Source organism: Phyllostomus hastatus, unplaced genomic scaffold (assembly GCF_019186645.2).
Source record: "Phyllostomus hastatus isolate PE091 unplaced genomic scaffold, TTU_PhHast_1.1 phas_contig_40, whole genome shotgun sequence".
NCBI lineage: Eukaryota > Metazoa > Chordata > Mammalia > Chiroptera > Phyllostomidae > Phyllostomus > Phyllostomus hastatus.
This window is the reverse complement of record NW_025333872.1, coordinates 69,765,331-69,790,687: the sequence shown is the minus strand read 5'-3', so window position 1 is coordinate 69,790,687 and position 25,357 is coordinate 69,765,331. Positions and strand designations below refer to the sequence as shown.

General features: G+C 40.9%; 1 protein-coding gene across 9 annotated transcripts in view; it reads right to left on the bottom strand.

Moving 5' to 3' along the window:
* The window catches only part of TPD52L1 (TPD52 like 1), a 72,157-nt gene that overhangs the window by 25,278 nt on the left and 21,522 nt on the right, over positions 1-25,357 (bottom strand). The window lies entirely within an intron of this gene.

The window sequence follows — 25,357 nt, the reverse complement described above, 5'->3', positions numbered from 1 at the left end:
GTGAACAAAACCTAAACATTTTAGAAAAACATCATTATAAAGGTGTCATGAGCTTCCAATAAGGTAAACAATACTAAAAGGTCAAAAAACTAAGTGGGAAGCCAGAGATATAAACAAAGTAAGATTTCACTGGTTCTCTATTTGTTACCAAGATGAATTCCAGCATTAGCTTTCACTATCTCTTGGGGTTCAGGGAGCAGAGAATAAATTTCAGACTCACCTAAGGAGAGGAGTTTTAGGTGAGACCCCCTACATCACTCTGTCCCCCAGCGCTATACCCTAAGAATGAGGTGAACAGGAGACAAATACTGTAGGTCCACACAGCGACCTGCAAGGCAGACTCCCTGCCGTGATACACAGCACTGAATGGAGAGACCAAATGATCATCCCCTGAGAAGTCATAACCCCGAGTGGGACTGCGTGTGCACTTGCAACTTGAATGCTCCTACCTGGGTGGTCCAAAGCAACCATGTGATAAGAATTCAGGGCATGAAGCCCTTTTTGCACTTTGCATGTGGTAGCGTGCAGAGACGGAATCTGGAGCAGCTGAGGCTGTGAGGAGACATCACAGACATACGAATTCTGGCAGAGGGGAAATGGGAAGCACCTAATGGGAAGGTTCTTCATGACATCATCGTGCCACAGACTAACGGGGCAGAGTTCAACTTCTAACTCGTTATGTGCGAGAAATGCCTTATTATTAAAAAATGAAAACATTTCCTAGTAGAGTCCCTCAGCACCTGGCCAACTCAAATGCGTGTGTTCCCTGGAGGGCCCAGGGAACGGGCCCACTCACTCATGGAATCTTCATTATGAGTTACAACACAGCTGGCCTCTGCACATCCCTGTGGAAAGGAAGGTTTTATAACAAGTTTTCTTGAAACAAACTTAGAGAGAAGTAAATTTTGAATACCATAGAGAAGTAAATTTTGAATACCTTTACCATTCACAAAAATCAAACTGTAAACATTATAGAAGACAACACAGGAATTTACATTTATGAATCTGTAGGTGGGAAGGGATTTCTTAAGACACAAAAAAGGGCAACTAGGAAAGAAAAAAAGTAAGGTTAAAAATATCTCTTCATCAAACACACTATGTGGAAGATGAAAAGACAAGCCACTAATTGGAAGAAGATATCTCTCACATATGCAACTATCAAAAAATTAGCCCCCAGAACATAAAGAATCCCTACAAACCAATTTTTAAAATGTTAATAACCCCATAGAAAAATGGTCCAAAAGACTCAACAGATTCTTTACAGGGAGAAATCTCAAATGGTTAATAAACCCAAGAAAACAAGCTCGACTTCACTGATGTTTGGGGAAATGCACATGAAATCATTTCACACCCACTTGATTGGCAGTAAGTTAAAAGTCTGACATTACTGAAAGCTAGTGACTCTATGGAGGATGCAAAGCCTCAAAACTGCTGGCAAGAATAGAAATAGAAAGATGTGGAAAATAATTAACATTATGTAATAAAGTTGAACATTTAAACACCCTACAATCCAGTAATTCCACACCCATGTATTGGTAGGTACCTGAGACACGCGTGAATATCAGGTTATTAATAAGAACTTTCATGGTAGCAAAACACCATATGTCATACATAAGTCCACAAACAGGAGAACCCATTAGTACACCCTGGCGCATCACACGAGGAAGGCTGGGCAGTAGTGAAACGAGGGAACTACAGCCACATGCTCTGCACAGGTGAGGCCTGGGAACCAGACGCTGAGTGAAAGCTGCAGGAGCACACAAAGTGCGGTTCCATGTATGTGAAGTCTCTAAAACATGCAGCCCTAAATAAAATACGGTTTGAGAATAGATTTATGAAGGAGCGCAAGGCCATGATGAAACATCCAGGACCACGGTTTGCTCTGGGTGGCAGGGAGAGGGGGTGGAAGTGGGGCAACCCACAGGACCTCCCTGCAGGGTTAATGGCAGGGCTCCATTTCTGGGACACCGAATTTCTGTGCATGAGTTTGCTCCGTACTTTAAATGTATTTTGTAAATATTCTTTTGTATGCTTAGTATTATTATTCAATAAAACAATAAAAATATATTTTGTCAGAAGTCAAAAGAGAAAGGTCAATAATCATCCTACAAAATCAGAGCCTTCTAGTTAAAGACAGTAAAAATATGGCCCAACCTTCAAAGCTTTTCTGAAGCTGGCCTCACTGTCCCTCTGTACCCACATCTTTCTGTCTGAATCAAAGGAGTCCCATCAGCACCTTGTATTACTGCCGATGCCCTAACACACGTCAGCGAACACGGCATCCTGCTGACCCGAGCTCATCAGGTCCTTGTCCCCTCTGTGGACTCCAGAGGTCAGTTTCAGTGCTCGGTAATGTTCTTTTCAATGAGTGATACTTGTTTATTGCAGAAGACAGGAAAATAAAATTGTCCATTTCTAATTAAAATCACTATTATTCACACTTCCCAGAAATAATTATCCTTTTGGTCCCTCCTTGCTAATGTTTCTTCCATTCATTTGTGCATGCTTTTTATATATTTTATACGTATTTACTGTTGTGAACTTGATTTATTGACTCATTCAATAGGATATCATGAAAATCCTTCATGTCTAAAACTAATCTACTTGTGTACATTTTTTATGGTTGTACAGTATTTTGTCTCATGCATGAATAGTAATTTTTCTCTTTCATTGGGAAGCTGCAGTGAATATCTCCTAGCCAAATCATTAGGCAAAATCTTGATGATTTAGTATAGACTGTGTTACCGAGTCAAAGGGCGAGGATTTGAAACCCCACTGCTTAATCACTGGGCAGAGAGGCTGTGTCAAGTTCATGTAAACATCAGCAGCCTAGGAGAGTGTCTCTAGACCCTCAGTACAACAACGTAAATAGCTAATTAAAAGGGGAAAAGCCATGGTCATTTATTTCTGCTTGTAAATATTTATGTTTACATGTGGCCAGTGTATTTTTAGTCAGTGTTCTAGGACAAACATCTAAATCGGGAATCAGCAGCAATTTCAAGCACAGGTTTAAGGAGTGGGCCAGGAAGGTAACAGAATGGTAGGCTAGGAGACTCCGTGAGGCACTCTGGTTTGCTCCCCAACTCAGCCTGGCCCTGGGACTTAGGGATATTGCTCAAGTTCAGCCAGAACCCAGACTCTCGAACTTCTCTCTTGACAGCGTGAAAGGGCATCAGCCAGGCAAAAGCACAGACAATAGTTCCAGGTACCTAGACTTTTCAAGACATCAAACACCTTTACTATCTTCAAATATTCTAGGAAGAAAATCTGAAATCCACCTTAACTGATAAAACACGAATTGGGAAACTTCTAGTGCACTTAGGGAAAGATAGAGTCCCACATGCAGCAGGAAGCTTCTATTCAGCACCTTTCATGGGTCAGGAACACTCATTTTATAAAGTGAGATGTTCTGCACTGGCCTTCAGCTCTGATCTGGGGTGCATTCCCACTTCTCAAAGATGTTACAGATTTTTCAGAGTCTCACTCCCAGAAGCCAGCCATTCAGGAAATCTGCCTGGAGGCCAAGGTGCTAGTTAGTTCACGTTTAATTAGACTGGTTACTTTGTTCATTTTCATCTTTGAAGTTAAATGATAACTCCCCATCCTCTTTTTCCACTCACATATTTACTTTATTTACCCTGCTACATCCTTTCCCAGTGGGTGTTCTCCGAGTCCCACAGGTCAGCACAGGGAGTTCAGCACAGGGAGCCATGCACCCACAGACAAAAGGAAACCAAGGCCTGCTGTTTTCACCGGGATATGCTCCACTCACGGGGCTAGTGAAGCGGCAATCAGATCATGGGGTCAACTGAGAATTCCAGAATCAGAATCGGAGAAAAGTGGAGTTGGTTAAAAAAGTAATTACCCGGTGAAACTAAATCAGAACCAGAAGAACCAAAAGCAAATGGTAAGAGAGATCAAGTGGCAGATGATAACAAGAGCCGTAATATGAGTACAAAATGACCCAGTTACTATAGAAGCAGATATTAGAAGAGATTGAAAACACATTTTTAATAAAAATAACAGGCAAAACTGCTCAGGAAACACAATTTTTAGCAGGTACTGTACATTATGAGGCAACTTCGTGAATTTGGTTCTCTTTCCCAAATGCGCAAACCATGACCCTTTGGCCTGGCACAGAAAAGAGCAGGACGAGGGACCGCAGGAGATCAGAAATTCCACCTGTGGGTTTGCTGCTCACTGGCAGAGTCCACTGACCTCAGTGATCTCATCTGTAAAACGGAGACTTTACCAGGATTTTAAAATTAAATGACATTTAAGTAGATATGTTAACATGTTTTAAAATTTTTAATTTCCATACAAACTATAGCAGCATATTGCTGAAACTGAGGGTAATGGTTTTTAGGAATATTAATTAGCTATATTCTTTTGCCTCCCCAATAATGTGTTATTTTCCTAGCAGATGTACGGTACCCATCTGTCTGAAGGGCTGAGAAGCAAAGGAAACACAACGAAAAAAGTTAATATTCAGATTTTTGGCATTTGAAATTGAATTTGCCAGAAAGATGAACAGCCTTGCCAAATAAGCAGTTTTCTTAGAAGAGGATGTTCTCCAATTTTTATTTTCCTCCTTGTACATCAAAAGCCAACCCAAGACATCCAGTTAAGGAAGTCCTGCTTCGGTACATAGTGTACCAGGACTGACCGGGGATGGATGCGCCTCCTGCGCCACCCCTGGGAGACAGTGGGATGAGGGAAGGGAGAAAGGAGAGAGAAGCTGGGATATGTGTGTGTCTAATCTTTCTCTTTGGCCTGGACCCAAAAAGATTTGTAGAGGAACCTGTGAAAGATGGTTTGCCCTGCAGAACCACCGTCTGCCTGCCTCCACCCTGCTTTGTGCCTTGGGAGACTGACGTAAGGATTGCAATGATTCCTTGGCGCTTCTGTTTCTGGCCAATGAGAGGCCCCATTGTGACGTGAGAGGGCAGGAGAGAGAGGTGGGCAATGTTCATAGCGTATTGCCTCCCTCCCTGGCAGGCTGCGCCATTCATGGCTCAGCTCTTCACTACCAAAGGCCACAGCAACTATTGGGAAGCCCTCTTCTACAGCTCTGCTCTTGTCAAGTTCAAGAACCCCACCCTCTTGTCCAGCCTAGGGACTGTATGGACTTCCTGCGGCTGTGGTTGTGAGGAGCTTCAACATCCCCTGTTGGTCTCCCTTAACTCTTCCCATCTTTGTAATAGTCCCTTCATTAAACTTGCTTGAATAAGGCACCCCTTTTGAAAATGCCATCTGTTCCTTGCCTGGTCCCTGACAGGTGCAGGAAGGCTGCCTCAACTTCCTTTTTGAACTGTAGAAAAAATATCTTTCAGGCTGTCCCACACAACCAACTTAAGGCACAGACAGACATATACCTGTACATGGGGCAGGTGCTGGGGAGTGGCAAAGATCAGTCCTTGGTCTTTAGCTCCCCAGTGGACACTTCTGCAGTCAATTAACCATACATGGGGTCAAGAACTCCCCACAGCACTTAGGAAGAACCTTACCACCTTGTCAAAGGGTTAGTGCCCCTGCAGCCCTCACTGAGATTATGGGCCCAGGTCAGAGGTGTGAATGGAAGAGGTGGGAAAACTTTCCCAAAGAGGGCCAAGGTGAGGCTGACTCTGCTGGGGAGGGCTACTGGGCCCAAACTCAACAGAGGAAGACAAGCTCAAGAGTAATATCAGCAGAAATGTCAGCCTCAGAAGATATCATGGTCCCAGATGCCTAAAGACCCAGTGGAAAACACAAGGCACTACATGGGCCCTTCCTGCTTCCATACACCAGATACTGCCTTAGCCAGGGCTAGGCAAAGGGGGAGCAGACACAAAAGAAATCTGAGCTAAGCAGTAAGTACTTTTACTGAGAAAATGGATCTTATTTGCAGGGGTTTTAAAAATGATTGCATTGGAATACACTAAACATATTTTTCTTCCCCACTACCCAAAGCCTAAGGGCTCATACCCAGATCAGGTACAGGTTTTAAAAATGTAGAGCACACATATGTACATTGAAATGTAATGCAAATTAATTTTGCGATCCTGCCGTAGGTGTATTTTGCACTCAAAGACAGCCATTTTACATTCATTTACATGAAGTAAAATATATAGACTTGTTTCAATAAAGGAAACGAGTATCTGCAGGTCTGACTCTAATGCAGGAATTGTGCTTCTCCATTAGCCAGGGCACATCTTTTGGAAGCATGTCTGTCTTAGAGTACTTGCCAAGTGCTGCCATATTCTTGCGTTCACTATACCACTATCGGCCAGTGATGACTCATCGAAGTCCCACATGTGGAGCTAAATGACACCACAAACCAAACCAGATCCAACTGAGAAGTCACTGTGGCTGGTCCCCGCCTTGCTGATGAGGACCCTCACTTGGGGGACCTGGGTTCAGGGTCTGGCTCAGTCTCAAGTTGTTGGGCTTGGACTTTGGCCCGTCTGACTCCAAAGCTTTTACTCTTCCCTGTCTTACAGCCATTTGAAGGACAGTAAACAAAAGTTGGAGAGCACAAATCGAAAGCTGAGTTTTGGATTGAAGTGCCTCCTTCAGCTTTGAAACCAAATCATCCACTGGCACTAACAAGACTTTTAATGAGCACTGTCGAGAACTCTGATGGGTTAGGTCATGGCTTCATACACGTGACTGAAACAGTAGAGACAGCTGTATGTAAGCTGAAATGATTACAAACCATGATTTCAGATAAGTGGCCATATTCCGCATTGTTGAAAAATACATCAAAGTTCCAGAATTTCTTTTTTGGGGGTATCTTTTATCTTAGTTTTTGTTTGAGTTCTTTAATTTGAAAAGTATTTACTTTTTTAAAAAGCATGTATCACTTATATCTTTATTTTTTATTTTATTTTATTTTTATTAAATTTATTGGGGTGATATTGGTTAATAAGATCATATAGGTTTCAAGTATACATTTCTATGCTACATTATCAGAAATTCTGTTAAATAGCAAAATAATCTTGCATGTATGTATATGAGAACCATATTAAGGAATTAACAAATCCATCTACATAACCAAGCAAAGGAAGAAAAGCATGTACTTTCAAAAAGAATATAAAATTAACCCAGAACTTCATAAAAGATGAGTTAAAGTAGCTTAAATGAAAATTTACCATCTTTTAAATAATAAATTTAAGACTTAAATATTTATTACTTAATTATATTTCCTTCATGATGTTTGGTAAAAATAACCTCGGGCAAGCATAAAATTTCAAAATATCTCCATTTACTCCTCAAGGGAAAAACTATTGAGCTAAGCTCATTAATGTTGGATTTATGATTATCTTTAAGTGCACAAAAGTTTTGTACGTGTTAATTCTAGGAGGGTGAAAATTAAAGATATAAAACAAATTTCTTTGTCAGAATCCTTTCTACGCATTTGCTAAACTTATCACAAAAACTTAACATTATTTCTTATGGGCCTCCACTATTGAACTGCTTTTCATTCATTTACCAATACCTTGTATCTGGTCAATTGTTGAATATGTGCATAGTACAGAGGGCTTTTAATGTGTCTTCCCTGTTTCCCTGGCATTTTGGCAGTGGCATCAGGTGCCAAGAACAATACAGAGGGAGCTTAACCACTTCTACACCCTTGAGGCAAGGCTTGAACCAAGGCTTGAACCCTAATTCAAGACACACTAAAAGATTTGTGGTAACCCACCTCTAGACCCTGAGAGGGGCCAAGAGTGAAGTAGGATGAGAGCAGCGGCACTGTGATACATTTGCATATTCAGATGAGCAATAATGAAAGACAAATCATAACCTTACCTCCCATAGCTCACCATTATATAACCTTCTTGTCCATCTCTCCAAATCTTTCCCTGTGTACTGTACATATATTTTTTTCACTTCACATTTCTGAAATCAGGATGCTTCATATATTCAATATTGTCTTACAATTAATTGACACCTTTTATTTACTTCTTACTGGTGTATAAAACAAGGGGTATCTTTTGCATCTTAGCTTTTAAAAAATCTAATATAGATATAAATGTATTTAAAATCTAATATATATAACATACAAATACTTAGATATGCCCATATATCTATAAATAAAATCAGACTGTTTCATAACTTGATCTTTTTTTCAGACAACTTTCTCCAGTCATCTTTTTTCATCTCATCCAAAATAAGACCATGTCAAAGGTCTCCAATTCATCCCATGATGTATCTTTTCCAGAAACACATTAGGCCAGTGGCATCAAGGTAAAAGATTTCAGATTTTACTCAATTTGTGAGCTAACAAGTTAGATTGCTATGGTTTTGTGGATGCTGGCAGCAGACCTAAGACTCCCGGATCAGATACTCATGGCACAGCGAGCAGAATGAACATCACATTCAGCTTTCTTTCCCTTGCCACCAAGTTCCAGGGGGTGGGGGGGATGACAAGGAAGGAATTAGATGGAAAATGCTCACGTAGTGTGTTTGCATCATAACTGAAGAACCTCAAGCTTAAGGAGTCTGAATGCATTTAATTGGTAGCAAGCAAACCTGCCAGACCTTTACCCTGGAGGGAGACATCATCTTTATTCTATTGGACAGTGAGTCAGCCAGACTCCTGCTCAAGAGACAGACACAATCTCTATCTTCCAAGGCTGTTCCCTGTAAACATACATGAAAGGATAGTCCAGAAAAAACGGCTGTCAATGTATCTTCTTGCAAAGTGGGCAGAAATGCAAGAGGTCTACTTAGAATTGCCATGTACAGGTGGTTTCTCATTTTGCAAATGAAGAAATGACAGCTCAAAATGTGAAATAACTTACCCAACTCACATGGTTGGTGAATGATAGACTTACGTGCTGACTGCAAGGCTGTCAGGTTAAAGAGTTCATGTGTTTTCAACTTGATCACAATATCTCATGTAGGAACTAAAATGTCTGTCTCTTTATCCCAGCCCAGAAAACCTTCTGCTCAGCAAGACAGGTTTATTGAAGGTCAAGTGCAGTAACTTCAGCATCTGTAGCTTCCCCCCTACTAAGCATTGCAAAGAGTTTAGGGTGGGCTTACGTCTCCTAAACTCTCTCGAATAGCAGCTGCTCAAGTAATGTTTGCTGAGTTAATCCCCTAGGATAGAAAATCAAATTATTGAGTCTTCTTAATGCCCTTTCCATATCTTTTTACTATCTGTCATATTTGTCTACACCTTTTAATTTTAATTACTATGACAGTGATTCAGGCTTTATCCCTACACACAGAGACTACTGAAATCTTAGTAATCTCCCCACCATCCGGCCTACACAACACTCAAATCAATATTTTGAACACATTACTTTCATCATGTCAAAACTCAGTTCAAAACACATTCAATGGACAGAATTGCTTCCAGCCTAAATTTGAAAACTGTTATACTAACATTTAAGTGATGATTCCAGCTAGCCTGCCCAGGATTTTCCCGCCAAGCTTCAAACCAGCCAGGCTGCCATATGCAGTGTCCCCTCGTCATGCTCTATTCAACCCCATGCTTTTCTGCCTCTTGGCTCTCAAAAGCCTCTTTCCTCTTCCTCCTCAGTCTCTCTTCTAAAAATCTAGTGTTGGCCAACAACACTAAAATAACAAGTAACATGTTATGTGCTTTAAATTGATCTAAAGTGTTGAGTTTTTTGTTTTCTATCCATCTTACTATATACATTACTTTATATTACTCCTAAACACTATGTAGTATGAGCTACATTACAACTTGCACTATAAATTGCATTAAGACAAATAATAATATATTAGTATAATTAAACAACTTTATGAAAAATTATTTTGGGCACTGTCTTGTAGAAGTTTATTGTTCTTCTTAAAATATAAATACCTGAGTCACCATTATTAATAGCATTGCTTTTTAAAGCATTGGTTTCATTTAATGATGTAGCTTAAAAAAGAAGTTATATCAGTAATACCCATCTTGACTGTATACTAATCAGGAAAATAAAGAAAGATTTTATGTTTTTTATTAAGTATTTCATCAGAACCTGCTTCTAAGATTGTAGTCTGTTAGATTAAATTCTTAGAATCCATCTTTCAGCTTTAAAAAAAAATGTGATGTTAGGTGGCAATCCAAATGCAGGCTGATTACAATGGACTCTAATGTCTACATAAAAATTTGTGACTGGCCAAAACCAAATTCTGGCTAAAGATGGAAGTGACATCTATGAGGTAGTGATCAACAAACACATGGAAATATGCCCTTCCATCTCTCATTCATCCATATGTACAAGGTCTTCTGACGCCAAGAAGAAACATAACTTTGATATAAAATTCTCAGGTTAACTGTGTATTGCTGAAATCACCAATATTCGGTACAATACTAAAGATAACAGAAAATATATGGTACACAATAGTTAAACATGTAGCACATGGCTCTCAAGGATAAGCAAGCTTCAAGGGGGTCAAACCAAACAGGGATGCACAAAAACCTAAATGATCATTTTTTGGGCTAAGGTCTGACCAGAATTCTTACTGAGCTCCAGGAATAATAATCCCAGAGAGACTCAACAGGCCCCAGTACCCAAGGTTTCCCTTATCTCATGCCAACCCATGGCTTTAGAGTGCTCCTACAGGTACTGGGCACTGTCGGAGTTTACGGTGATGGATAGGACCAGCTCACCCAAAGGCTATAGTGACACTGCCCAGGGCCGTGGGAGTGGCTTGCTTTATGATGTCATTTTACTGGGCTAACTACAGAAACTAACATTGCATGAGTACACAGCTGCGATTACTGTGTAAGACCAGCTGGCCATTCAGGCTGGCATCCCAGGCTGGCATCCCAGGTTGGCTGCGTATTAGAGAAATATCATATTCCAAGATATAATATATGAAGCTTAAGTTCATAATTTTCTGTAGTTTTTAAGCTCCAGAAATTTTATTTCACCAGTTCACACTGCAGTGATGAGCCTCTTAGATGACAGTTTCTACTAACAAATATCCTGGGAGACCGATTTGCCAAGAAGACCAGATATCTTATGGCACATTCTGTAATCTTTACATCCACAGAATAAAATCTACTTGAGAAACCAAAAGAACAGCAAAACATTATTGGTAAGCATTGGGACAACTAAAGGGAGTTAGATGACTTCAAGATATTGTAGCATTTATAATGTATTTTAACTGCATTGTTGTCTTTCTCCTTTAGATTATAAAGTCCTTCATTCACTGTTAACACTTGTTGCTCAACAAGTACTTGTGGAATAATTTAATTAGCTATCATGACCTTACATATGCCACATTCAAATGCCTATAAATTAAATTTGATACAGTCAAGGGAGCACCTCTCTTTCTGTAGTGTTAAAGATAAAATAACTAAGACTTACAACCCATGCCATGGCCATTGAAAGAAATAGCAAATACTGTGTGACAGAGGAGGAACAGTCACCACGTCAGTATGTCAGCTGTACCAGTAGCAACACTCCATTATTGTTACTGCGTCTAGTCCCTTCAAAAGCTACATGAAGCCAGAGGCTAGCTTTCTTCCTATTGACATTCTGCCTGAGTTTACACCTTTACAACCCCAGATGAAACAACTGCTAAGCCTCTATATTTCCTCAAAAAGGCTACGAGTAAGTAACATAAAGAAGATTAAGATGAATTAGGATCTTCATGACATGGATGGTGACCCTAGAATGTTAACTGTTTTTGGTAATAAAAACACCTACAGCAGGATCTCAAGCAACATCCTGGTATGTTGAAAAGCAGTATATACCCAGGACTATTTGTGGTGGAAAGGTGTCTCTTCATGTCACCAGGACGCAGCTGTGCTATACTTCCCAACCTCCATGTTAATTCATGTTTAGGATATAACAATAAAAGAAAACTTAACTGTCAATGCTGTACAAAATTTTTTAAAAATTGTTTCATAAGTAGGTCAAGGGAGCAAGTATAGAAGGCACAGTTTTTTGAAATGAAAGCCAGAAACACAGAAGCTTAAGTTCCTTACAGATGATGTGGTAAGTGGGTTCCTCCAGGGGCTGCTTCTGAACTTCACTCCAGTGGGACTGACTTCAGTCAGAACCAAAGAGGGAGCTGGTCAGACCTGTACTTTTATTCCTCATTCGAGGTCATATGACCTCATTCACACCAATGGCTTCTTCTGGTTACTAGCATCTCAGTGACTACACGTAAAACTATGTAGTCAATTTTCAATTAAAAGATGTACAATATTTACGACAAATCGCCTTGGCTTCAAATATAAGATGTAGGCATCTTATATTTGGGATATAAGACTTGAATTGGGATATTCTTCCCATTTCAAATCACTCTTTGCTGCTCTTGAAAGGCATGGTTTGACACACACACAAAGCAGATGCACACTACATAAAACAGCAACTCAGACCAAAATAACACAAGAACAAAGACATAAAAACACAGCAGCCACAAATCTGTGAATAAAGAAAGCCAAACAAATAGCTATGGAAAACCAAAAATAGCTAATGTTCCTGGTGGATAGACTCTAGGAACTTCCTTTTCTGAATAAACATCTACATTGCAAGAGAAAAAATGAAAATGTTACAGGAATGTGTATAGACAAACCATACATATGTAGACCATGTCAACCTTCAAACCATCCTATTTTCTGCATTTCCACCCCCTCACACACCAACACCCACACATATATTCAAATTTACTTCTCCTAGAACTTGGGAAAGAAGTCAAATATGACAAAATATAAATCTCATAATTTAACACCCTGCCTTAGATTTTTGCCTTCAGCAGGAAGGAAGACAGTCTCGCTTATTTTACTAAGAAAACTCCAGGGTAAAAAATTATTCTAAATTCGAATTCATTAACAAAAAGTAACACTTAAATAAAAAGAAATCCCTTCTGTTTCTCTGTCTCCTCCTCTCCTCCTCCTTACACTGTAAGACTTGAGAACTGGATTTTCCCTTCACTCATTTGGTGAGTTGTCCCCAAGCTATAGAGCTCTGGGACCAGCGTCTACCTCCTCCAAGCCCGGAGGGAGTGAGACAGACGAATCTGTGCCTGTGATCAGCTTCACTGGATAGGCCACTGGGCCTCCTGTCATTCCTTGAATGCTCACTGGGCTTTATAGCATGCTGGGACATTCTTTAGAGCAAGTTCAGGAAGACAGTAAAACCATTCCTTCTGTAACGGAAACCTCCACTATGAACATGAAGTAGGACACAACATAACTCCCTCCCTCCAAGGCATTTAAAGAATGGAGTCCAAAATACCTCTTCAGACAGGCCCGAACATGTCACAGTTCTCCAGTCCCTACACAACATCAAGGCTACAGTAAGGATGATATCATGAGGGCAACGTGGAAAGCCTGGATCCATGGCTTTGGGTCAGCCATGATTCAGAGGCCTGATCATTTAAAGAACACTGATCAGAGGTATAAACAGTTTTCCCTATACTTTAAGCCATCAGTTCAGTAATACTTTTCTCCAGTTTCGCTTACCAATCTTTTGCATTTCAAAGAAATGCTCTTGACAATGTCCAGGAGAAACTGTTTTCTCTTAAAATCTGGATAGAAAAGTAAATGCTAAAAGAGATGAAAATATCTGTTTCTGAACCATTAAATACTTAGCAAAAATAAGTTATGCAAGAATTAGAGAAGTTTAAGGTAAGTCATACACAAGAAAATGCAACAGCTAAATACAATATGAAAAAACAACCTTATTAGTAATAAAGGAAATGCAAATTAGAATCACGAATATATGCCATTTTTTTTCATCCAAGAGAGCAGCAAAAATGCAAAAGTTGGATAATAGCTTGTGTTGGCAAGGTTGTGGAGAAATAGGTCCTTTCATATATCACTGGCCTCTGGGCTAGGACAGCTAATTGAGAGACTTTAACTCTGCCACTCCATTCTTGAGAATCCATCTTATAGAAAAAAAAGACTGCCTAGGAAAGATAGATTTTAGATATTTACTGCAGCATTGCTGGTTGTTGTAGAAATGTATAAAAACTTGGATGCCCAGCAGTAGGGGAATAAATAAGACAAGTACATTGCACCTACTATACTATTGTTGAGTTATTAGAAATAATGACCAGAAGGAATGTTCATTGTATTTTGTCAAATGTGAAAAGCAAGTTGCTGAGTCGTGTTTGCACATAATCCATTTAGGGAGATGAATAAAAAAGGTTGAAAATGTTAATCTCATGCATGCAGCCTTTGGCCCCCACTTCACTAAACAAGAGCGAGCCTTGGGCCTGTGACACTTCCTACCACAGATACAGAGCCATGGAGCCTGGGACCAGCTTATCACCTTGTGAAGGAGTATCTTTCCCCATCTCAGGCTCAGTATGTGCTCTCTTGTTCTGCTTAAGCATGGGGTGTCAATGATCCTCAGGCATACCCCCAGCTTTCAGACTCCTCAGGGGAGGGGGAGGGGTTGGAGTCCTTCCCTCCAATGTTGATAGTGGTAGAAAGGAGAGGGGTGTACATAGGCCAATTGCTCAATCAGCTGCTAGGGATATAGGGGGGACCTGCTAGCCACGACAGACTGATGCATACTATTGAAGCCAATCTTCTGTTTCTCCTCTATGCAAGTAAGGGGTTATTCTAGCCAGTTTAAATCAACATCTGATTTCCACTATTTTGCTTGACTGTTTTTTTTTGGCAACTCCAGCTCTAAGATGCAACCAATAGCAGTATTCGGATTCCTCACCTGGGACTAGTACACTCACTTCTGCTCTTTTGGGATTAACAACCAGTACACAGTACTCTGCTTAACAAAAATATCTTATATGTGAATGGGAATGTCCATGTGTTTGTATGAGCACTGAGAAAGTGAGAAAAGATACATACCAAATTGTATGCTGGTTACTGCAAAAGGGTGAGATTAAATAAGGAAAAGAAGATGGACTCTCCTTTACATACCCCTGTAGTACTTGGCTGGTTACAATAGGCATGTGCAATGGACTGCATCTTTGTGTCTCCCCAGATACATATGTTGAAATCATAATCCTTAATGTGATGTTATTAGGAGGTGGGGCCATGGGAGGTGATTAGGTCATGAGGGTGTAGCCCTCATGAATGGGATTAGTGCCCTTATAAAAGAGGCCCCAGAGAGCTCTTTGGCCCTTTCTATTTGTGAGGGCACAATAAAAAGATGGCCTTCCATAAACCTGCCATCAGAAGTCAGCAGCAGCTGCTGGAGTGTCCCACACTTGCAGACACACAGCTTTTGCTCACTCTGGAGTTAAATGATTACCGAGGAACATGCAAGTACTAGGTCATGTTGAAAAAAAAAATTAGGTCATTTGAATTATTGAGAAGCCATGTCCATCTTTGTCTCTATTTTCTGAAAATGTTTCTGATATTTTTGGTGGAAAGTTTTTCAAAAACATATGTACTTAAGTCTGTGGCTAGTCAATTTTCAACACATTTTTAACAAATGACTGAAATCTAGAGCTGTTTTTAAAAAATAGAAGCTCAAACTACCTTAAGAATTTATTAATGGAATTTATGCCATGCTAAACATATTTGAGAAGCAGGACAGGGCCCAAGTTTTCTTTTAAAATCCTTTTTAGTTGGAAAACAAAATGAAAATATGCAAAGGAGATGACTGAAAGAAAGCTTTTGATAATAACCATTGTTTTTAAAGGGGTATGTTCCTCTTAAGAGGTGTCAGAGGCGGAGCAGCAATAGGACACAGCGATGACTGCTGGCTGTCTCCTGTGTCCCCGGGGACCCAGCCCAGGCAGTTACCGAGGAGACTTCACCTCACAATGAAACGATGTGGAAATGCAATGAAAGTTGATCTTTAAAAAGTGCCTTATGACTGACTATAAAGTGTTTTTATGCACTAGGTCATTTAAAAATTTTTATCACTATCCGATTTCCACTATTTTGTGATGTAAGTATTCACTTCTATTAAAAGCAAGATAAACTTAAGTACTCTTTCCCTTTAGAGTTTCATTTGACTTGAAATAACACTCTATATGCAGAATTTAACAAGTGACCTTTTTGTGATGCCATGCAAATATCAGCAATTATTTAATAAATCATACAAATCTATCAAAATTTCAGGTTGTATTGCAGGTAAAAATTAAAATCAATAAAATCCAACCTTAGATCTTGTAATCCATAGTGTAATAAGCTAGTTTAATTAGAATTGCTTATTTAAATTAAAAAAATCATATAAAGACTTTCTTGTTAGAATCAAGGGAAAGTTCTTTTTCACCAGAATTGCATTTTGTTTCAGAGCAGTGTCTAAATTCTACTGTCTCTGTCTCCTTTGGTGCCAGATGAGGTCAGTAATTGTAGTACGTTAACAGTATTTTAACATGTTCTTTTACCTACCGATGAAGAAAAATCAGCTTTGCCCCTTTTTCCCATGACTATTTGGCTGGATGTGTTTCTCAACCTGAGCACTATGGACATTTTGGGCAGGAGAATTCTCTATTTTGTCCTGGGCATTTTAGGATGTTTAGTTGTACCTATAACTTCTAACAGCTGGATACCAGTAATACCTTTCGCTCCAGCTGTGACTATTAAAAATGTTTCCAGACACTGTCCAAGGTCCCCTTGTAGGACAAAATGACACCCAGTTGAGAACCATTGAGGAAGCTCTGATCCCTCACAGAGACAACCAGCTCCACATCCACAACCATGGCTCTGGGCATGAGCTGACTCTTGTCTTCACAGTGTGTCAGGCATTAGGCCAGGAGTTTAATGCACTTGAATTCATATGAGCAGGTATTACTATCCCTAATTTATGGATGAGAACGTTGATGTTCATAGAGAAAAAGTGGTCAAGCTGGGCTCTCCTGCTTTTTCCATATTCAGGGGACCTATCACCTCAGCATGTCCCTGGACCTCCCAGCTTTGGAATTTGGCCATGTGTTTGTAAACAGATTCCCTTACCCCATGCACCCGAGCATGTGTGTGCCAGGACAAAACTGGAGCAGCCACTGCAAGTGAGCAGAGATGGAAAGTAAAGCAGGGGAACTTCTCAATTTTTCCATCTCCAGTTAGTAGGTGAAAAATCGCTTAACCCCGCCACTACATGTTTTAAATACTCCACAAGACACCTGGGAATATAGTAGGCACAGAAGACTCAAATTGCCTTATAGGGTTGAAAGTACTGTGAGAGCCTCGCAGTGGCTGAAAGCCTTCTGAGTTGCCCCTGCTCTAATCAGGATCCACTGTAAACAGCCACAGATCTTCTGTCCTTGAAGACAGACAGACCTGGGGCTCCTTCTCCTCTCAAAGAGCCAAACAGAGTTGAGGATCACACTCATATTAGTCAGAGAGCCAGGGTCTTGGCTTAAAGCCCATGGTATAATCCTAGTTCCTGGTAAGGCTTTGATAGTGTTGGCCATCTCAGATCCTAGCCTCTGCTTATTTAATAGGAGCCCCAGGCTCACTCAGAGGTCACGAGCTAGCTGATCACCTTGACCAGAAGCATTGGCCCAGCCATACCCACGTGGACTCAGAAATGAGATGCTGTCAACCACACCCTGTTGTGACATCCCGTACCTCCTCCTTTTATTTCCCTGTTTCTGGAGTCAGTAGTGACTTTGCTATTTCAGGTGTGGACACCCAAATGCCTTCTTCAGACTCTGAAAATAGATGATGCAAGCCTTCCCTTCTGAGGTGTAGTAAGCTTCAATTCCCTTTGGATTCTTCAACTTTCAATATGTACACTTTTGCTTGCTTAGTTCCTGCCACTCATCGGAATCCTCAGCACTTAAATGCAAGACAAAACAAATAACATGGCAGGTAGTTCTAATCTTTTAGGGTGCATCCTATTTTAGAGGCACTCTCATTTGTCAAGTGTCACCTAACTTTAAGAAAACATTAAATTATACATTATTTTAGAAATAGCAAATTTAAAGTACTAAATACTTGATTAGTACTTTAATTATGTTCTACTTTGGGTAGAAAATAGACTTTGCTTTTTAAAAAAAAATCCTTTTAAGTAAGTATTCTGCCTCTTGAGAATTCTGAACCTTATACTTAACACTAAAAAGCCTTTCCTTTGGGGGACTGGCAGGGAGTAAGAGGGGAGTGTCTCCTGCTTTGAGGGACAAATATTTCCTTAAAATTCTCCCTGGTAGAAAAAGAGCTCAAAGACGGATATGAAAACGAGTTGCAGAAAAACAAGGAAAGCTACATTTTATGTATTTCTTAGCCTATGAACTTGATTCATACCCACTCTAGACTGAATGAGATTGGTTCATGAAATGTGTGGTTTAGAACTATTTAATTAGAGATTATGAAGGGAACAGATCTACAAAGATAAAAAACTAAAATGATTGCTGGGTTTGGAAGGTCAAAGTGGTAATATCTTAAAAACAGATTTATTTCGGAAAGGGACATCTCAGAGACTTCCCATCGGGAGGGTGTGTTAAAAGTAAAGGGTGCCAGCTCTTCTCTCAGCGAGCAGTAAGAAGGATGAGACATTTCAGGAAGCAACATTTTGAGTCCCGTTTAGGAAATATTTTCAGATGATAAATTTAATGTAGCTCTTTATGGTCTAGAAAAAATTGTGAAATCTTTTCTGGAGATCCCCAACGGGAGATTCATCACATGACTACTCTAATTACAAGCACAGACTTGGCCAGATATCACTGAGGAATAGTTTTAAGGTTTCTGGGTTTTGTTTTCTTATTTAATGATTTAGAAATATGACTACACCTTTGATATTGGGGGGATAAATCCTAATGCTGGGTCTGCCACCAGCTGGGTACGTGGCTCTCAGCAGGATTCTCACACATTCTCACTTACCTCTGAGCCTCACACATAAAGTAAGGGGGGCATCATGTCACACTTAGAACTCTGTTTCAGTACTATGGTGCTCATGAAGGAGGTGAAGAGCTTAGAATAAAGTCTGTTATCAAATACACAAATATGAAAAAAAAGGAAAATTCCATTTTCATGGAAATCTGTTGTATGATTTAAGTGGAATCAGATAAACATCAAAGACACATTATGGATCAAAAAAGCATTTATTTCAAGTTATTCACTACCATGTACTTTAACCTAACAGAAAAATAACCATTCAATATGTAGCTTCTTTCTTTTTTGTAGTATATTTCTTAAAAATAATTTGGTGATTGTTCATCTTCTATTGAGATAGAAGCCTGGTTGATAATTGTTTATGTTTCCTTTATTTGTAGGGCAACATACCAAAACTTGTTTATGCTTTAAAACTGTAATTAAGCCCTGACACAACTGAAACTGTAATTAAAACTTTGGAGCTGTCCCAGATATTCCTGTGGCTAATCTGAGTTCTTGTTTGATCTAATTGTTATCTCTCTGTGGGCAGTCACAAGATTAAGGATATGAGGTGAGGACTTAAAATAGAACATAGAAAGTCTTAAACACAAGCAGAACTTTGGAAGCTATAGAAAAGAAAGCTGATCTTTCCTTGTTTTCCTGGGCCTTTGATGATTCACAGAGCTGAGTTTAAGAGCATCATTCCAGGCCAAGTGAGTAGGAATATTTGAGGTCAACCTTGCACATCTGTTTTTTTCAAAGCCCCACAGTGAACTGATGGGCCACTGATGTTGAAACCACTGATTTTAAATAATATCCTATGATATAAATGGCATCACTGTCAAATATTTACAACACATTTTACATATGTATGAAATTTTATATATATATATATATCACTTTCTTTTTATAAATTGGGAAGCAGACACAGGGCACACCACAGGGTGGGAAGCAGCCCAATGCCTCCTTCCTGGTAACACCTAAGACAATGGTAGCCAGAGTCAAGGACACCAGTGTGACCAAGCTTAAGCCCAATGCCACACAGGTACAAGAAGAGGTTGACCCTCCACACCATGGTCACCAGCCTTTTCGAGGAAGGTCAGCAACAGTGACATCCCACAGTGACATCTTCTTCTGAGCTGTGCCTGTAATTGCAAGCAGCAGATTTGTGCCACTTGGCAGGACAGCCTCCAGGAATGGCCTGGAGTGACACAGGCACCCTTATTACATCATTGACAGATATCACCAGTGCCTTTTACTGGGAAGTAGCTGTTGGAAGACTTGTTACAGGTCCTGAAAATACAATGATTCGTAGAAAAGACATGGCCTCTGCTCTCATGATATTTAAGAGACATACTGAGCAGACAAGAAAAAACTTGCTGGGTTGTGATAGTGCTATGGCACACAGGGACACAGTGACTTAGTGACTAGAGACACAGCTTCAATAGTTTGAGAGTTCAGGGACAGACTCTCTAACATGGGTCAGTTGTGCTGGCCCCGAGAAGGAGTTGCGGGTTAAATTCCAAAAGAAAAGAGATTCCTCTCCTTAGAGGGAGAGGAGCCAGTCTGAAAGTCCTATGTTAAAACTTGTCTCGTACATCAAAGGATCAAAAGATGCACTTGTTGACCAGAGCAGCCCAAGATGATAATGCAGCTTCTCCAGTATCATCAGGGAATCCCATACAAGGGCCTTTCCCGTAGACCTAAAGTTTGCTTGAACTATTTAAAAATGACACATTTTATACAAACTCTTTCTCTGTTGAAGGGTGATACAAAAATGCAGGACACCTGATCCCCAGAGAACAGAGTAGAGGTCCTCAATGTGCCCAGCTAACTACAAATCAAGAAAGAATATTATTAAACACTTTACCCAAGGTCCAAACCATGTACTAGTAGCACAGATAAGGGAGGCTTAATTCCAATAATGAATCCTGAAGGTCCTCATAGAGATAAGTTTTTGATTTGGGGCTTACAAAATAAGAGATTTTTGACAGGTAGAGACAGGGAGGGAGATCGTGTAGGGAAGAGTTTTGGCAAAGTATCAGAAGCAAGGCAGCTCATGAACGGGAAAGGAAGGAAGAGTTGCTTATTACCTGGGGTGAGGCTTTTAGGGAAGGCCTGGAGCTGGAAAGGAGAAGGGAAGGGGAAGGAGGCAGTAGACAGAAGGCTTTTGAGCAGAGGCATGGTAGGATAAGCGGTGTTCTTAAGGAAGAAAACACCGCTCTCCTGACAGGACAGCACACTTCACGGATGGCTACAGGGACTTCAAAGAACTTTAAACAAAAAGCTCAGAAATGCTGAGAACGGGGAGTTGCTGTTTCTTCCAGATCTTTCCCTGCTGTCAACTGCCATTTCTAATTGATTTTACAACCAGAAGTTGACAAAGGAAACTAACAAGTCACACTTAATCCTATAATATAATTGAGTAAATAAGCTTGAAATCCAAAGGTGTCCCAGGCAGCTTTTTGGGACAAAAAGGCATGAGGCCTTGTATTAGCTGTTTATTTATTTCATTTACTTTTCAGGAAACTTTTTCACAGAATTCTCTGGCTATATAGATCATGACGATCTAAGACAGACGATCTATAAACTGAACTGTCTGTACTGTCCTCCAGGAAAACAAAAGCCCTTTGGGTTGCAGGATCCTTGAAGGCCTGGCCCAGCCTATATCCCCACCAAGGCCCCAGCGCCCTCCACAGGGCTCGAGGAGGAGTCACTGCAGGGCGCAGGCCCAGCAGCTGTGCACCCGCACCAATGTTGGTGCTGAGACTGCGGCGATGGGGAGGGGACGTCCGTGCTGACAGTCTGTTCTCATGGAAGTATGAATACATGTTTTCATGCGTATTAGTTTTGCTTAGGCATATTTTTCCACGTATACATGCATTTTACGTATGTTTCCTATTTTTTATACACATGCTTTTCATACATATAGAAATCATTTTGCATCCTTCGTCAGCCGTCTGCCACAGTGTATGCCACCTGAAACTGTGCCATGGAAGAGACAATTCCACACACAGGAAGTCACAGAAAATTTGCTTTAGGATTTGTCAGCCCTCCTTCAGCCCACTGGTTCTCAGCTGTTCTTCTATTACAGTCCTCCTGAGGGCTATGGCACACCCCCTCAGAAAGAGTGACTCAGTGTAGCAGTGACCCTCAGTGGTTGGGACAGGCACTCCCCCAACCCCAGCTATTCAGGAAAGCAAATCAGACAGAATAGGGGAAAGCAGGGGAGGTGGAAAATGGAAAAGGGGAATAGAAACACAGCAGTTGGAGAAAATTCCCTAAGTCCTTCTGCCACACTCGCCCCAACCCCCTCCCACCCTACCATAAACTGAGAATCACAGTATAACTTGGGAATATGGCCTTTCGAGTAAGATGGGCCCAAGTCTAGTGCTAGCAACACAACTGTTGGCTGAAAAATCCTGGCCATCTCATTTAGCTTCTCTAAGTTTCACTTTCCTCACCTGTAAAATAGAAAAAATAACAGTAAGTATCTCTAACAGTTGTTTGGAGGATTAAATGAGATAAAATGACATCAACTGTTGGGTAGAGTGTCTGACACATAAGGATAATGAACAGATGGCAGCAATGACTGAAATAAGCAACCTGCCAGGCAGAGCTGAGCTGCACTGTCAGTGCCGTTACAGTGAAATGCTCACCACGGGAGGCATGGATGCTAATATAGTCTTCTGAGAAGTCAGGTGGGACACTTGGTATGGACCCAGCTCCCACTGTACCCACCACACCTCGGGCTGGCTTCATCAGGAAGGCATTTGTGGGAGTCAGATTCAGAGAGAGAGGGAGACTCGCCAGACAGGAGTGCTGGGTCCATGCAGATGCAGTTGCCCCTCACCGCCCCCACCCCCCACTGCCAAAGCAGACTACAGCAAAGTGCTTGGTTGGTGTTTGCAACCGCTGCTAATATTCTCTTTCCTCTCTGGCCTCTTTACTAACACGCAGAAAAGTGGATTCAGCAAGCTAAGAAAGTCGGGGGGAAAATCAATGCTTATTTTCTTAGCAATGAAGCTGGACAGCTGGATTCTCTGTAAGGTGCTGCTACACAGAAACCCAGGCCTCTCTTTGTTCCCCAGGAGATGCTGATAGACAGAACAAGGGTTCTCTGGCAACTGCACATCCCCTGGTCACTAGGTAATGTCACAGCAGGTTTTTTTCCATTAAAGGGGCGAAGTCTGAATGAGTCACATCACATCTACATGTCTGTTTCTCCTCCTCTTAACAGACTACTTTTCAAGTTGCCAGCAAGTACATTTTTGGATGCAGAAACACAGTTTGATTTCTACAGATGAAGCCAAAAGGACTTCATGGAGCCAGGATCAGCTGGGTTTGAAGCCTGTGGCATTAAGAACAGGTGATGATATGGTTGGATGACAATCACATGCCCAGAGCTAAATGGCTGGTGTCCTGAGGGTTAGTCAGGTTCATCAGGAAAAAGAAAATTTCCACTTGGCATCAAAGCCACCTCAGCTCCTCCCACTATTCCTGAGGGGGCAATGGTGGCAGGACAGTTGTCCCCTCCAGCCGCACACGGGAGTGTCAGTGGGAGAGCGGGGGTGGGGTGGGGTGGGGGGGTGGCTCTGTTGGGTCCTTCCCTGATAACATTGTTCACATCATTTATGGTTTTACTTCAATTCTGCCTTAGAATTGCAGGTTCCATGCTATCGCACCATGTATATTTGGTCCTCTTTCATCTTTCTTGAACTTACCTTGTTTAAAAAATAATAGTTCATTGTGACAAGGGATGTTATTGTCCAATGAACAGACTAGGGAATAAAAACAAAGGTGCCTGAAGGCCATGGAAGACTGAGATGTCCCACAGTTGTTAATTCCTGTCTTTGCTCAGAGTTCTCTCTCCTCAGGTGGCAGGGAGAGCGACACACTCAGGATATGTTTGGTCTTATCCTCAGAGTGCGTGTGCTCTGTCTCTCTGTTTTCCCCAACAACATGGGAGAATAGCCAGCCAGATGGAAGAACTGCTCTCCTTGGGCATCTGCCTACAGTGCCGCCGCAGTGAGATCTGATGGGGGTGGGCTCTTCCGCACCGTTTCAGTTAGAAGAACTAGCAGCCTTTACCCAGTTTTGAATGCATCATTATGCCTGTTCCTTTCGAAATGAAGGAAAAACAGTTAAATCCATATTTTCATGGAACCTAGAAAAGGACACTTGGTCTCTCTCTTCTTCACTGAGAAGAGAAAGTGTGGGAAACCTGCTGCTTATATTCATGGAAACACATCAAGCAAGTGGACAATGGGCAAGAGGCAGGTGTCTAAGGACAGTTGGTTTGTTCCTCTGCAAAATCGTCCACTAGAAAGCAAGGCACAGGAAGGTCACTGAAGCAAAGACATGGACAAGATATCATCTGAAAGGCAACCAAACACACACACACATGCACACACATACCAACAGCAAAATAAAACCCTAAGGTCAGCAAGGAATTATTTAATTTAAAAGAAAATGCTAGTTATCCTTTGGAACACAGCTGAATTAAGACTCCACATAACATCTTATGCTAGGTAACACAAATCCCTGTAGTCAAATGTAGAGACAGAAAGAATGGATGATTCCATATTATTCCCTTGGTATAGCAAAAGAGAATATACATCGAGTACTTCTTAAAAATCTAAAGCATGCTGATGTAATGATGATGGCTCTCAGTCTCACTGATTTCCTGTCATCAGTTTGGCTGTGGCAGCGACTCCCACATGCCACCTACTTTAGTACTATTTTCAGAGAGAACGGAAGACCTAGGACTTACTCTGAAAATGGAGCACCAGAGGCTGTAGTCTGCTTCATTTGGGTCTAGTCACAAGTTTAGTTGTATTTTTTTGACAGCCCTACAACCCAAGAAAGACATGTTACTTCCTGCCAGTCACAAAGTCACAGCTGATAGAAAGAGATCAAGTTATGGCCACTCTAGTTCACAGAAACTACTTCCAACTGGCCCTTTCAGTTGCTTTGAGGTGAACTGTCCTCAGCTACAGAAAGAAGGGGCAAATGTCGAAAGAGCAGAAAGCTCTACCTATACTTCCTTCCTATCCTAACTCCCAGTACTGTAGTGTTGGCAGAGAATTCCAGTAAGGGAAGGAAAATGGAAAGGTGAGTTTTTGGAGCACCTTTAATTTGACTTTCTACATCTCAGCCTCTTTCCACCTCTTTGTTAGGTATTTTGTCAATTGCAGTTATTGTTACTATGGCTTTTACTTTACATTCTTCTTTCTGGGCTGCTTATGAAATACCTTGAAAAAAGTTTCCATTTCTTTCAAACACTCATGTAGTAAGGAAATAAAATCAAATTCCTACAATATGGGATTTGGAAGTGTTTCAAATGCAAAAGGAAATAACAATAAGGCTGGTGAACAGAGGCTTGTGGAAAAACACCGAGAAGAGGGAGGCTGCCAACCCTCCTCCTCTGCTCTTTCCCCGTGTGGGGAACTGACTTCTGACAACACCCACAACATCAAAGGCATCGATGTTAATCACTAGGGGGAAAGGTCAGATTGAAAATAAAGTTCAGGGCAGGATGTAAGCGCCTTCCTTTCCTAATGAATATTTTTAAATGCTTTTAATACACATCTTAAATTAGGAATACTATGAAGAATGCCATAGGCAGAGTCCATTTTCTGAGTTGTTTCTGTGCTCCCGAATTCA